Genomic DNA, 14,242 nt, shown 5'->3' on the forward strand with positions numbered 1-14,242 from the left:
TATTGACTTTGAAATAATAGAAGACAATTTTTAAACCCGCAATACTATTCATTGAATACATGTATACCCCTAATTCTCTCTTTTTTCATTTGTAGGATTTCTGATGGCTCTGCGATGCATATATATGTTACTTACGAAGACTAAGTAACAACAACAAATCAAACGTTAAACACTCTGGTTTTAAAGGATCAGTCATATACAATATGAATTTTCAAAGGAGAAAATAACCAATTTTTCATGAATTTCGTTTATTGGATATGCTTTTGTGGATTTCCATCAAGAACGCTGAAACAAACAAATCAATCAAATTGAAGCCAAACATGTTTACAAATCTCAATATTTGATGTGCTTTGCGATGAGATATCACCAAATTATATAAAGTCAACCTGGCCTGAGGTATAAAAGCACTGGCTACTGAGCTGATGTTACCATAGGGGACTTATATTTCAAATCTATCATTTTCTATATTTGAAAATGCCTGTACCAAGTCAGGAATATGACGGTTGTTGTCCATTCGTTTTTTATGTGTTTTTTCATTTGATTTTGCCATGTGATTAGGGACTTTTCGATTTGATTTTCCCCTGAGTTCCTAATTTTTGTGATTTTAATTTTTACTAGTACGTGTAAGAATATACTAAGAAAGGTTCAGGGATCTCCTTTAATGTTGCGAAATTCACTTGCCATTTCCTATGGAAAGGTGACTGAATATTGAAATGCACTTATAAAAATGGATTCGGACACTATTCAAATAACAAAAAAAGACTCAAAGATCTTCGAGCTGTCATAAATTAGCATGTTTGCTCTACTTGAGAATTCAAATAGATAAAGGCAGATGTGGTGTGAGTGCCAATGAGACAACTCTCCATCCAAATAACAATTTAAAAAAGTAAACCATTATAGATTAAAGTACGGCCTTCAACACGGAGCCTTGGCTCACACCGAACAACAAGCTATAAAGGGCCCCAAAATTACTAGTATAAAATCATTCAAACGGAAAAACCAACGGTCTAATCTATATAAACAAAACGAGAAACGAGAAACACGTATATATTACATAAACAAACGACAACTACTGTACATCAGATTCCTGACTTAGGACAGGTGCAAACATTTGCAGCGGGATTAAACGTTTTAATGGATCCAAACCTTCTCCCTTTTTCCGAAACAATAGCATAACATCACAACATAGAAAAACATACGATAAAATATCAATTGGCAGACTTAACTCAATCAAAAAACGTATGATTACACAATGAATGAATAAATTTGATCTGCGATATCTGAATACAAATGCACAGTTAAATAAATATTAGAGACAAACATTCATGACCAAAAAGCTGACAAACAAATTCAAACACACTGAGAAATATTTAACCAATCAATGTTCACTATAGAAAAAAACCGGTTTTTTATAATCTTGAAGTTTATACAAATGTTGTAAGAATAAGTGAAAAATTGAGGATATTACAAATAATCAAATGCATACATTTTATAAATTAGGAAGTGTGGAAAGATTGCAAATTAGAAATTATCCAAGAAACAAATAGATTTTCAGTCTCGAAAATAACTTGTTGTGACATCAAAGGAGTCTCTGCACGGAACGCTTTAAATAAATGATTAATGTTATAATATCAATACAATTAATTACGCGTTTGTCAAAACAAATGCCTCATTGCAATGCAAAACAAGAAAAACTTATATGTAAGGAATGCTTAAAAGATATATTGAAATTATATTCATGTATACTTAATATTTTACATGGATGGCATTTTTTGGTATATATAAAAAATTGGGAAACACCCAAAATTACTAAAAAGTAAAATCACAAAAATACTGAACTCAGAGGAAAATCAATTCGGAAATTCCATAATCAAATGGCAAAATCAAATAACAAAACGCATCAAAAACGAATGGACAAGAACTGTCATATTCCTGACTTGGTACAGACATTATCAAATGTAGTAAATGTCGTTTTATACAAACCGCTTGTATTGATTAAATATCTAAAGTATTGCTCAAACCTTCACAATTAGCAGTATACTTAATATAAATGGGTATTTAAAAATATTTCCTGTATTTTGCTAACTTAAATTGGTCTTTCTGCAGTCTCTTTAGTTTAGTGCACTTCTTATGTTGTGATACACAAATAATGTATCTGGTTGCTTTATATATCAAAGTGTATGTTTTCAATAAAGGTGTGTGTTCCTTTTCATCCTCAGAAGTCCTGTCGCAAGCGAAATCACGTCTTGTTTTCGTAGACAATAATTGAAATATCACATACAAGCGAATTAGCTACATATGCTGTTTCTGGTAGATCTTATTTATTTGGAGACTATTGAACAAATGTAAGCACTTGTAAGTGTATACACTGAATGTTTATGTTTTACCGTGTTACTTACAGGTAACATGCAATGATCGGTTTCAACTTTCAATACTCATAAAGACAATCTGTGATTTTAGTTGTTGCTTAGAGAAAGTTGTTTTTGCAGTATGCGTGATATCAAATAATATTCTTAATGTGCCTGTCCAAAGTCAGGTCTTGTGTTGCAGCGGTTGCCATTTGCTGTATACAATATTTGTTTTATAATAAATCAAACCGTTAATCTTTCGTTGATATTTTTCATTTCGTGGCATTTAAAAACTTTCTGTGCGGTTTTGTTTTTGCTTATTGTTAAAGGCTGTACAATTCCTTATAGAATTTTACATCTACGTCATTTGGTTTTTGTTGTAGACTTTTTCTCATTGGCAGTCATACTACATATTCATATTCTAATATAGCTTCAGAAATGGTCAATATGCATATTGGATTCAAAACTAATAGCTTAAATTGTCCATCATTTCTAAAGCATACACATATTTAAAACTGCAATTATTGTGTATATGTACATGTTTCTCAAAGTTGAAGAACTATTACAGCAACGGGGAATTTTAATTACCTCATATGCCGATAGCAAATATATATGAAATATGGCACACAATAAATAAAGATTAAATGTATTTTATATTTATTTCTGCTATTTAAACAAAAATACATCAATTTCAGACCATTTGCAAATTACTGCGATTGCAATAGAAACAAAGTTTTCATTAGGTTTTCATTTCACAAATACATGTTCCATACGTAAACATCCTACTAAAATGACTGTTTAACACCACCGCTACATCAACGCTTTGGTTACATTAAGAGATCAATTTAACTATAAATGATATGTCTAAGTATATTTCGAACTAAGATAGTGAAACAGAGCGTTCTTTATAGTTCACACGTGGTTTGTAGCTCCATTTCTCACCATGGACTGTTCCAGACTTCAACAGTCCTTGTTAGGGTGCTAATCGTTTCTATTGACATTTCTGCTTCTAAAGTCAATTCTTTCCATGAACAAGTCTCCTTTTTTTTGAGTGGATCTCTTGTCATGGATTCAGCTGTTTGGAATAGGCAAGGGTGCCATATTCTTTGACGTATAATCCAACATTTCAAGAATCAATGCACTCTTCTTCTTCTTCCTTCAACAAAGACATGGAATGCATGTTATTCTTTGGCAAGTGTTTACCCTGTTTGATTGACAAGTTTGATGATGGTTGAAACACACCAATCCACGATTCAACTTCTGTTATATTCCTGGCTACAAATTTTAAGGAGTTACCCTCAATATTATCTGCGATCAATGTTATTTCATTCATTCCTTTCTTCCTAACTTGACACTTCTTTAAATTCATATACACTGCGGTATTTGTAAACTTCATGTCTCTGTGAATAACAGCATAATGTTCAAACCGAGTTCTGTACACCTGAACCACCATCGGAACTTTAACTTGTTGATTATTAACTGATTGTACCATTGTTAAAGTTCCTTTCTTTAGTGCAGTCCTAACATCACTGCTTTCTTGCGCTTGTTTACACATCATCAAAACCATTTTCAAAAGCAAGATATAGAACAAATTGATGTTATGAAGACAAAATATAGTATGTATTGTGAACATTGAGTCAGACATAGACTTTCTTTATATATACTACTCGAATTGTTTGTGTAGATGTTTTGGTTGGTCAAATGATAACACCAAACAACCAATGAAAATGAAAATATAAATACATGTAGTATGAAAACATGTAGTAAATGATCATTTGTATTATATGTAATTGACAGTTTTATATCTAAATAATGAAATAGCAGACATGCAAAAAACATATTTATAGATTGTTTTATCCTAGACATAATATAAGGAAATATCTGGTTAATTTGTCACCAAGATGAACATTTAATACATTATAATACTGATGTACATTTTGAGTTTTCGTTTCAATATTAATACATAGTTTATCAGTAAAGGCACAGTATGTAATCTGTTAGCATATAGAACAGAGTATCATGAATAACAAATAACAATGAGACACTCCAATGATTCCAATGATCAGGTAGAAAATTTGTCATCATTACTATTAAAAATTATATTTTTATGCATAGAAATATCTATGGTGTTTATCTTTTTTTTTTTATTAAATGGCTTTTGTTTGTGCTGATTTCTACAGGACGGCGTGTTTTGTTTGCACAGAAATCAGTATAACTGCTTTGTGGTTTATTTTGTAAATTCTCAAGTTATATTTGACATGTTTGATGAGCGTACTAGTTAATATATCTTTAGGGTTGTGAATGCAAAAATATATTTAACTCATCCAAAAACGTTATGTACCTTTCAAAATCAACAGTTTAACAGTTGTCGTTATTTGCGTATTGTTCTTAATCTTAAACAAAACAATATTACATGCAGTATACAAAATAATTACTTAAGACCCGAACGTAATTAACTGCCAGCATACAATACATGTTCTTATTGATTATACGTTCTTACGGAATTATGATAAAAACTATACCCATTTTTGACAATTTCATACTTAGCCTTACGGGAATAATACATGGTATAGGACACACTTTTTTGAAATTCTGAGCTGATGTTCCTGGCCATGGTACACGTACTGCAATGTTTACAATTAAACCGGCCCGATAACGGGAAAAGTCTTGGTTTTTAAGATATTTATCATGAAAAGCTCTCCGATTGGAGATCATGCTACTAGTCTGTTTTGTCTGAAATCTGAAACTTTGAATACAAAGATATGCTATCTTTTCAACTAACAGTGACATTATGACAATCACTCATTAGACTGGAGTATGATTCGAATAATCACTTGCAATATCGTGTATTCACTAACTATATAGTTATAGGTGCATATTGAACAAGACCACCAAAGATGCATAGTTTGGAGATAACACCGAGTATTTCCTGATGGTAATGTCATGTGAATATAAATTCATATATGACTTTTTATTATATTTACACGATGCCAGACAGTTCGAAATACTTACAGGCGCAAACCATTATATCACACTTTATATTGTGAATAATTGCCTTGTTTTGAACTCTTCTAATAAAAGTTGTGGTTTATAAATCATTAAAAGCTAATGGCCAAACATTCCATATGAACAGTTTAGGTATCCAGTTTGATAAATGATATACTTTTAATTTATGTTTTTTGAATATATATAGGCGTTGACAAATATTGTGTTCATGTTTTTGACACAAATTAGGTGATCGATATTCTATACATGTTTTGGTTGTTACATATTCCATGTTAGATATTAATGAACACAGTCCTGTTTTGCTCACTACAAATGATACCTCTTTCTCATTCTTGTCTTTTTTTATCATTTTGAACTAATATATATCTGCTTTCGCGCGGTTGGGTCGAGGAGAAAACACGGTTTGAATTTAATTTTGATGTCATTCTATTTATTCACATCTGATTATTGTATGTTGATTTCACTGAAAAATATTATTGATATTATGAATACTGACTTTGGCATAAAAAAATACAATTTGTAAACCCGCAATACTATTCATTGAATACATGTAATCTCTCTGTTTTCATATGTAGGATTTCTGATAGCTCTGCGATACATTTATATGTTACTAACGAAGACTAAGTATCAACAGCAAATCAAACGTTAAACACTCTGGTTTTAAAGGATCAGTCATATACAATATATGGAGAAAATAATCAATTTTTCATGAATTTCGTTTATCGGATATGCTTTTCTGGATTTCCATCAAGAACGCTGAAACAAACAAATTAATCAAATTGAAGCCAAACATGTTTACAAATCTCAATATTTGATGTGCTCTGCGATGAGATATCACCAAATTATATAAAGTCAACCTGGCCCGAGGTAGAAGTTCTTATATAGTTTGTAAAGAGAATTTTTTTCAAAGTATTCAATAAATCATGTCGGTATAATAGCACTGGCTGCTGAGCAGATGCTACCATAAGTGATTTATACTTCAAAAGGAGTAATAACAATTACTAGTACGTGTAAGAAAATACTATCATAGGTTCAAGTATCTCCTCTGCTTTTGCAAAATTCACTTGCCATTTTCCTAAGGAAAGGTGACTGAATATTGAAATTCAGGTATGAAAATGGATTCGGACACTATTCAAATAACAAAAAAGGACTCAAAGAGCTTCGAGCTTTCATAAATTAGCATATCTGCTCTACTTGTTTATTTAAAATGCATATATTATATCAATTAGGAAATGTGGAAAGATTGCCAATTAGAAAATTATCCAAGACACAAATAGACTTTCAGTCTCGAAAGTAAATTGTTGTGACATCAAAGGAGTCTCTGCACGGAACGCTTTAAATAAATGATTAATGATATAATATCAACACAACTATTCAAGCGTTTCTCAAAACAAGTACCTCATTGCAATGCAAAACAAGAAAAGCTTATATGTAAGGAATGCTTGGAACATTATGTACTAAAGATATATTGAAATGTATATTTAATAATTTACATGGATAGCATTTTTTGGTATATATATAAAATTGGGAAACAACCAAAATAACTAAATGTTGTTTAATACAAACCGCTTGTATTTATTAAATATCAAAAGGATTGCTCAAACCTTCACAATTAGCAGTAAATTAAGTGCAAAAAGGTATTTGAAAATATTGCCTATATTTTAATCACTCAAATTGGTCTTTCTGCTGTCTCTTTAGTTAACTTCTTATGTTGTGATACGAAAATAATACCTCTGGTTACTTTAAATATCAAAGTGTTATGATTTCAGTAAAAGTGTGTGTCCCTTTTCACCCTCAATAGTCCGATCGAAAGCGAAATCATTTCTTGTTTTCGTAGAAAATGCTTGAACTATCACATACCAGCGAATTAGCTACATATACTGTTTTATGGCAGATCTTTTTTTTTTATTTTGAGACCATTTAACAAATGTAAGCGCTTGTAGGTATATACATTGAATGTGTATGTTTTACTGTGTTACTGACAGGTAACATGCAATGGTGATTTTCAAGTTTTAATGTTTAGAATGACAATCTTGTGTATTTGATGTTCTTATGAGAGATTGCATTGTTTATATATTTATAAAACTATAATCTTCAGTTATTTTTGTGGTATACGTAGTATCAAAGAATATTCTTTATGGGAGTTAAATGGAAATTGGGAATGTGTCGAGGTCGCAACAACCCCCACCAAAAGAGCAGAAAAATATCCGAAGGCCACCAATGAGTGGTTTACATAGTCAGATTCTGTGTTTCAGTGGTTGTCATTTGATTTAAACATTATTTATTTTCCGTGTATTGCTTTGAAATAAATTAAACCGTTAACTCTCCGTTTCAATTGTTCATTTTATGGCCTTGAATAGCTAACTGTGCGTTTTAGATTGTGCTTTTTGTTAAAGGCTGTACAATTACTTATAGTTGTTAATTTCTACGTCATTTGGTTTCTGGTGGAGAGTTTTTTAATTGGCAACTATACCATACATTCATATTTTTATATAGCTTTAGAAATGATCTATATGCATTTCGTAATTAAAAGCTCAAAACTTTGATTGTCCTTTTTTTAACGAATACACACGTTTTAAATTGCTGGTATTGTGTATATGCACACAATGTTTCTAAAAATTGTAGAACTATTACAGCAATCAGGAATTTTAAATACATATTATGCCGTTTGAAAATATATATAAAACATTGTACCCAATAAATAAAGTAATTAAATGTATTTCGAGTTTATTTCTGCTATTCATACAATATTACATCAATTTCAGATATTTGCAAAATACTGCCATACCTGTGATTGCAATAATAACAAAGTTTTCATTAGGTCATGATCATTTACAAATACACGTTCCATAAGGAAATGTCCAACTAAAATGACTATGCATTCAACACTGCATCGACGCTTGGGTTACTTTAGAAGATACATTCAATTATGATTTATGTGTTTTAGTATCTACTTTGCATAATCCAGAGCGATGCACAGTGTTCAATATAGTACATACAAAGTTTCTACACCATCATCTAACGATGATCTGTTTCGGACATCAGTGTTCGTTAGGCAGATTATCGTGTCTGGTGATATTTCTGCATCTGAGTTCTTTTCTTTCCACCTAGTCTTCGGTTTTCTGAGTTGGTCTCATCTCAAAGATTCAACTGTTTTGAATAAGCAGGTGCCATATTATTTGACGTGTAATCCAACATTTCAAGAATCAATGCACTCTTCTTCCGCTTCTTTCAACAAAGACATGGCATGCATGTTATTCGTTGGCAAGTGTTTACCCCGTTTGATTGACATGTTTGATGATGGTTTAAACACACCAATCCACGATTCAACTTCTGCTATATTCCTGGATAAAAAGGTTAAGGAGTTTCCTTCAATATTGTCTGCAATCAATGTTATTTCATTGATTCCTTTCTTCCTAACTTGACACTTCTTTAAATTCATATACACTGCAGTATTTGTAAACTTCATGTCTCTATGAATAACAGCATAATGTTCAAACCGAGATCTGTACACCTGTACCACCATCGGAACTTTCACTAGTTGATTATTAACTGACTGTACCATTGTCAAAGTTCCTTTCTTTAATTCAGTCCTAACTTCACTGCTTGCTTGCGTTTGCTTACACATTATCACAACCATTTTCAATAGCAAGATATAGAACTACTTGATGTGTTAAAACAAATATGTTATGTACTGTGAGCAGTGACAGAGACTGTCTTTATATATAGCTACTCGATTTGTTTGTGTGGATGTTTTGATTGGTCAAATGATAAAGCCAATCAACCAATGAAAATGAAAGCATACATAGTACTAAAAAATGCCATAAAAGATCAATTGTATGATATGTGATTGACAGTTTTATATCTATATAATGAAATAGCAGACATGCAAAAACATATTTATAGAATGTTTTATCCTTGACATAATATAAGGAAATATCTGGTTAATTTGTCACCAAGATGATCATTTCATAATTAGGAATGCCGATGTACATTTATTTTGTTTGAATAATTATGAATCATAAAAGCACATTATGTAATTTGTTACCATAATGAAAATAGTATTTAAATTACAAATTGCCCTATGACAATCTAAATACTCCCAATGAATAGGTAGAAATTTGTTCATGTTCATCCTTATTATCAAGATTTATTTTTTCATGCATTGAAATATATAGTATTTATCTTTTTATCTTTCCATTGTTGAATGTCTTTTTGCGCTGATTTCTACAGAACGTATTGTTTGCACAGACATCAGTATAAGGTTTCACAACAGTTCAGGGGTTAAATTGTAAACGGAAAAAGTTTGGCATGCAAAATTATCTTGTTGAGTGCGTTAATATTTCTACCGATCAAAATAAGTTATGTACCTGTTTAAAGCAAGAAACTATTTTATATAGTAATCGTTGTTTGCTGCATGTTTTTACTGAGATTTTTTGTAACATAAATCAGATTGTAGGTTGCAGGTTTTATTTTTTATCGTTTTTCTGTCTTCTATCATTTATCACAGCTTACCTTAATCATGATTACACATACCCCTAAAACATGAACGCCAAGGCTGTACAACATGGACATAATTTATACATTTCTATTCATTTATTCATCTTAAATGTAAATGTATGTCTATTGTAACATGCACCAATGAATAAAATGACTTTGCTTGCGGTTTCAATCATTAAACATTATGTGATGATGTTTAAATACATATTTCTATAATCAATAATTCTTACTGGCTGACTACAAATAATTAATTGTGTAATTTCGGTAAGTGTTACTGTTGTACACCAAAGTCTGACATTACCTTATAACAATATTTAAAGAGAGGGAAACACACATTTTAAGGTTATTTTAACAAGTTATAATAAAAGAAGTCGCACAATAGACAGTAGTGATTCAAATTTAAAAAAAACGTGTATATAAATAATCAACTAAAACATGTGTGCCTTATTTGTGATCGGAGATGTGAAGATCTTATACGGCTGTTGTCTGGAATCTTCTGCCCACAGGAATAGATATTTCACCTATCACCATTTGCAGTGTTCAAAATAAATGGTGATATGAAAACTACGTTACTGTGGGTGCCTTTTTATTCAATCAATGACAGGATTGCGCTATTTCTATTATTTATTTAGTAGGTGAATGACTAATTTCGAAGGCCACATTTCTCTTTTAGCAACGAAGATTTGTCAAGTCGCCAATGCATTTCATGTTTTGAATTGCCTGTAGAACGAAAGCAACATGAATTTTATAAAAATTTTCGTTACTATAAACGAACTTTGTTGATTCTAAAAGAATGAAAATAGTATAAGACAATGCGAGGTACACACGAATAACAAAGTTGCCAATTACCACAATGAAATCTAAAAAAAAGACAATTTTCATGTAGTATACCCTATCAATACTTTAGACCTTAACGTTATCGAGTGTCACCATACAATTCATCTTTGGACTTTGAACTTACAATAAGAACTATACCCATTTTTGATGATTTCACACCAAGCCTTATTAGAACAATACCTGTAATTATCAACACTTAGTGAAATTCTAAGCTTATGTTCATGGTCATGATACCATTCTACATATATATATATATATATATATAGAGTCTATAAGAATCTACCAACCAGTAAACTTTCAGACTCATATATATATATCTTTATTTCTAAACAAACCAAATTATATTTGTATTGAGATTATTAATATTACATAAGGTATATGTAAAGACATACAAAATTTCTACGAAAGCAAGGTCACATATCATATATCACGATATGCATGTTACACTAAATTGTATCAAATACATGAATACCCTGGAGAACCTACTTGTCTTATAGATTTGGAAAAATTGTTACGATCAGAACGATTTTAACTATTCATTAGTTTCTTAAATATCAATGAATTTGGTTAATTTCTATAATTTTTTCTCAAAAACTGTTTACGACCATCATTGACTACAAACCATATAACAATATTATGAAATTCATCTCCGATGGAAAGCTCTCCGTATGGTGATCATGCACGGTCGACTGTTTATATATTAATTATCTTCTGTTTTGTTTGAAATCTGAAATGTTGAATACAAAGATTTTTCACCTACCACTGACATTATGACAATCACTTATTAGACTTTAGTATGATATGAATCATCACTGATAAGTAGTAACTTGCAATCTCGTGCATAAACAAACATAAATAATGAAAGGTACATATTGAACAAGACCATCAAAGATGCGATGTTCGGAGATAACACCATGTCCTTCCTGGTGGCTGTGTCATGTGAATATAGATTAATGTATAGTCTTCTTAATGAATGTACACGATGTCTGCAGACAGCTCGAAATACTTACAGGCACATACCATGATATCACACTATATATTGTGAATAATTGCTTTTTTGTGAACTCTTCTAATAATAGTTATGGTTTATAAAATCATTAAAAGCTCATGGCCAAACATTCCATATGAACAGTTTAGGTATCCAGTTTGATTAATGATATACTTTTAATGTATGTCTTTTGAATATACATAGGCGTTGACAACTATTGTGTTCATGTTTTTCACACAAATATAGTGATCGATATTCTATACATGTTTTTGTTGTTGCATATTCCATATTAGATATTAATGCACATTCCTGTTTTACTCAATACAAATGATACCTCTTTCTTATTCTTGTCTCTCTTGTAATTTTGAACTAATATATATCTGCGTTCGAGCTGATAATTAGATGCGATAACACGGTTGTCATTTTATTTATTCACATCTGATAATTGTATGTTCATTTCACTGCAAAATATTATTGATATTATGAATACTGACTTTGAAATAATAGAAGACCTTTTTTTAAAGCGGCAATACTACACATTGAATACATGTATACCCCTATTTTTCTGTTTTCATTCGTAGGATTTCCAATGGCTCTGCGATGCATTTACATGTTACTTATGAAGACTAAGTAACAACAGCAAATCAAACATTTTAAAGGATGAGTCTTATAAAATATGATATTTCAGAGGAGAGAAAAACAATTTTTCATAAATTTCGCTTATCGGATATGCTTTCCTGGATTTCCATCAAGAACGCTGAAACAAACAAATCACTCAAATCTAAGCCAAATATGTTTACAAATCTCAATATTTGATGTCGCCAAATCATATAAAGTCAACCTGGCTTAAGATATAAGTTTCTTATATAGTTTGTAAATAGAATTTTTTTTCAAAGTATTCAATAAATCATGCCGGTATAACAACACTGGCTACTGAGCTGATGCTACTATAGGGGACTAATACTTTAAAAGGAGTACTAACAATTACTAGTACGTGAAAGTAAATAGTATCATATGAGTAAGCATCTCCTCTGCCTTTGCAAAATTCACTTGCCATTTTCCTATGGACAAGTGACTGAATATTGAAATGCACGTATGAAAAGGGGGACGAACGATACCAAAGGGACAGTCAAACTAATAAATCTAAATCAAACTGACAACGCCAAAATAATCCAAGACACAGATAGACTTTCAGTCTCGAAAGTAAATTGTTGTGACATCAAAAGGAGTCTCTACACGGAACGCTGTAAATAAATGATTAATGATATAATATCAACACAATTATTCAAGCGTTTATCAAAACAAGTACCTCATTAAAATACAAAACAAGAAAAGCTTATATGTAAGGAATGCTAAGAACATTATATATTAAAGATATATTGAAATTATATTCATGTATATTTAATATTTTACATGGATGGCATTTTGTTAATATACAAGAACTTGGAAAACAACCAAAATTACTAAATATCGTTTAATACAAACCGCTTGTATTGATTAAATATCAAAAGGATTTCTCAAACATTCACAATGAACAGTAAACTAAGTATAAATGGGTATTTGGAAATTTTGCCTATATTTTGCTCACTTAAATTGTTCTTTCTTCAGTCTCTTTCGTTAACTTCTTATGTTGTTGTACAAATATAATGTATCTGGTTGCTTTATATATCAAAGTGTTATGTTGTCAGTAAAATTATGTGTTCCTTTTCGTCCTCAGTAGTCCAGTTGAAAGCGAAATCATTTCTTGTTTTCGTAGACAATAATTGAAATATCACATACCAGCGAATAAGCTTCTTATGCTGTTTTATGGCAGATCTTATTTATTTTGAGACCATTTATCAAATGTAAGCACGTTTAGGTATATATGTCGTGTACATGTTATTATTTTGTACTGGTTATTACTTGTACAAACATTTTGAACAAGTAATTTCTTGTATGATGTCATCATACAAGTAATAACTTGTACAAATACAATTGTACAAGTAATTACTATAAGTGCAACATTTTGAATTTTATTTGATAAATATAGTAGCCAATTTGTACAGTTAAGTAGGATATTAAAGGATAAAAATGGAAAACATGAAGTAAAATCTTCTAATAATTGAGTATTCACTTGTGAAAGAGAAAAAGAGAAAGGGATACTTTAAGTAATGTAAAGGAAGCCAAGTTAAGTTCTAAAAAGACAGCACTTCAAAACTATTTCTTAAGATGGCATGATGTTTTGAGTGTAGCAGGAATTAAATTAATAAACTCATTTTCAAAGGAGACAAAATTATTTATTATTGTAAAGTTGATCAACTTTACCCTCTTACTATAACAGCACACTCTGCAGTTAAAATTGGTCATGGAGGCATACATATAATAATTATAAGGAGCCACAATTTGCTAAGATAAGCACAGAAATTATCCGGATTTTAACTCATATGTATAAATAGTTTTAAAAAGGTCGCTCCTTCTATTATTACTACAGTCTTTAATGCTTGTTGTCAAGTCAAAGTCAAAGATGTTTCTGCCATGTTGGTAATCAATCATGAACTATCAGGATCACTGTATCAAAATCAGT

This window comes from Mytilus galloprovincialis, chromosome 8 (assembly GCF_965363235.1).
Source record: "Mytilus galloprovincialis chromosome 8, xbMytGall1.hap1.1, whole genome shotgun sequence".
NCBI lineage: Eukaryota > Metazoa > Mollusca > Bivalvia > Mytilida > Mytilidae > Mytilus > Mytilus galloprovincialis.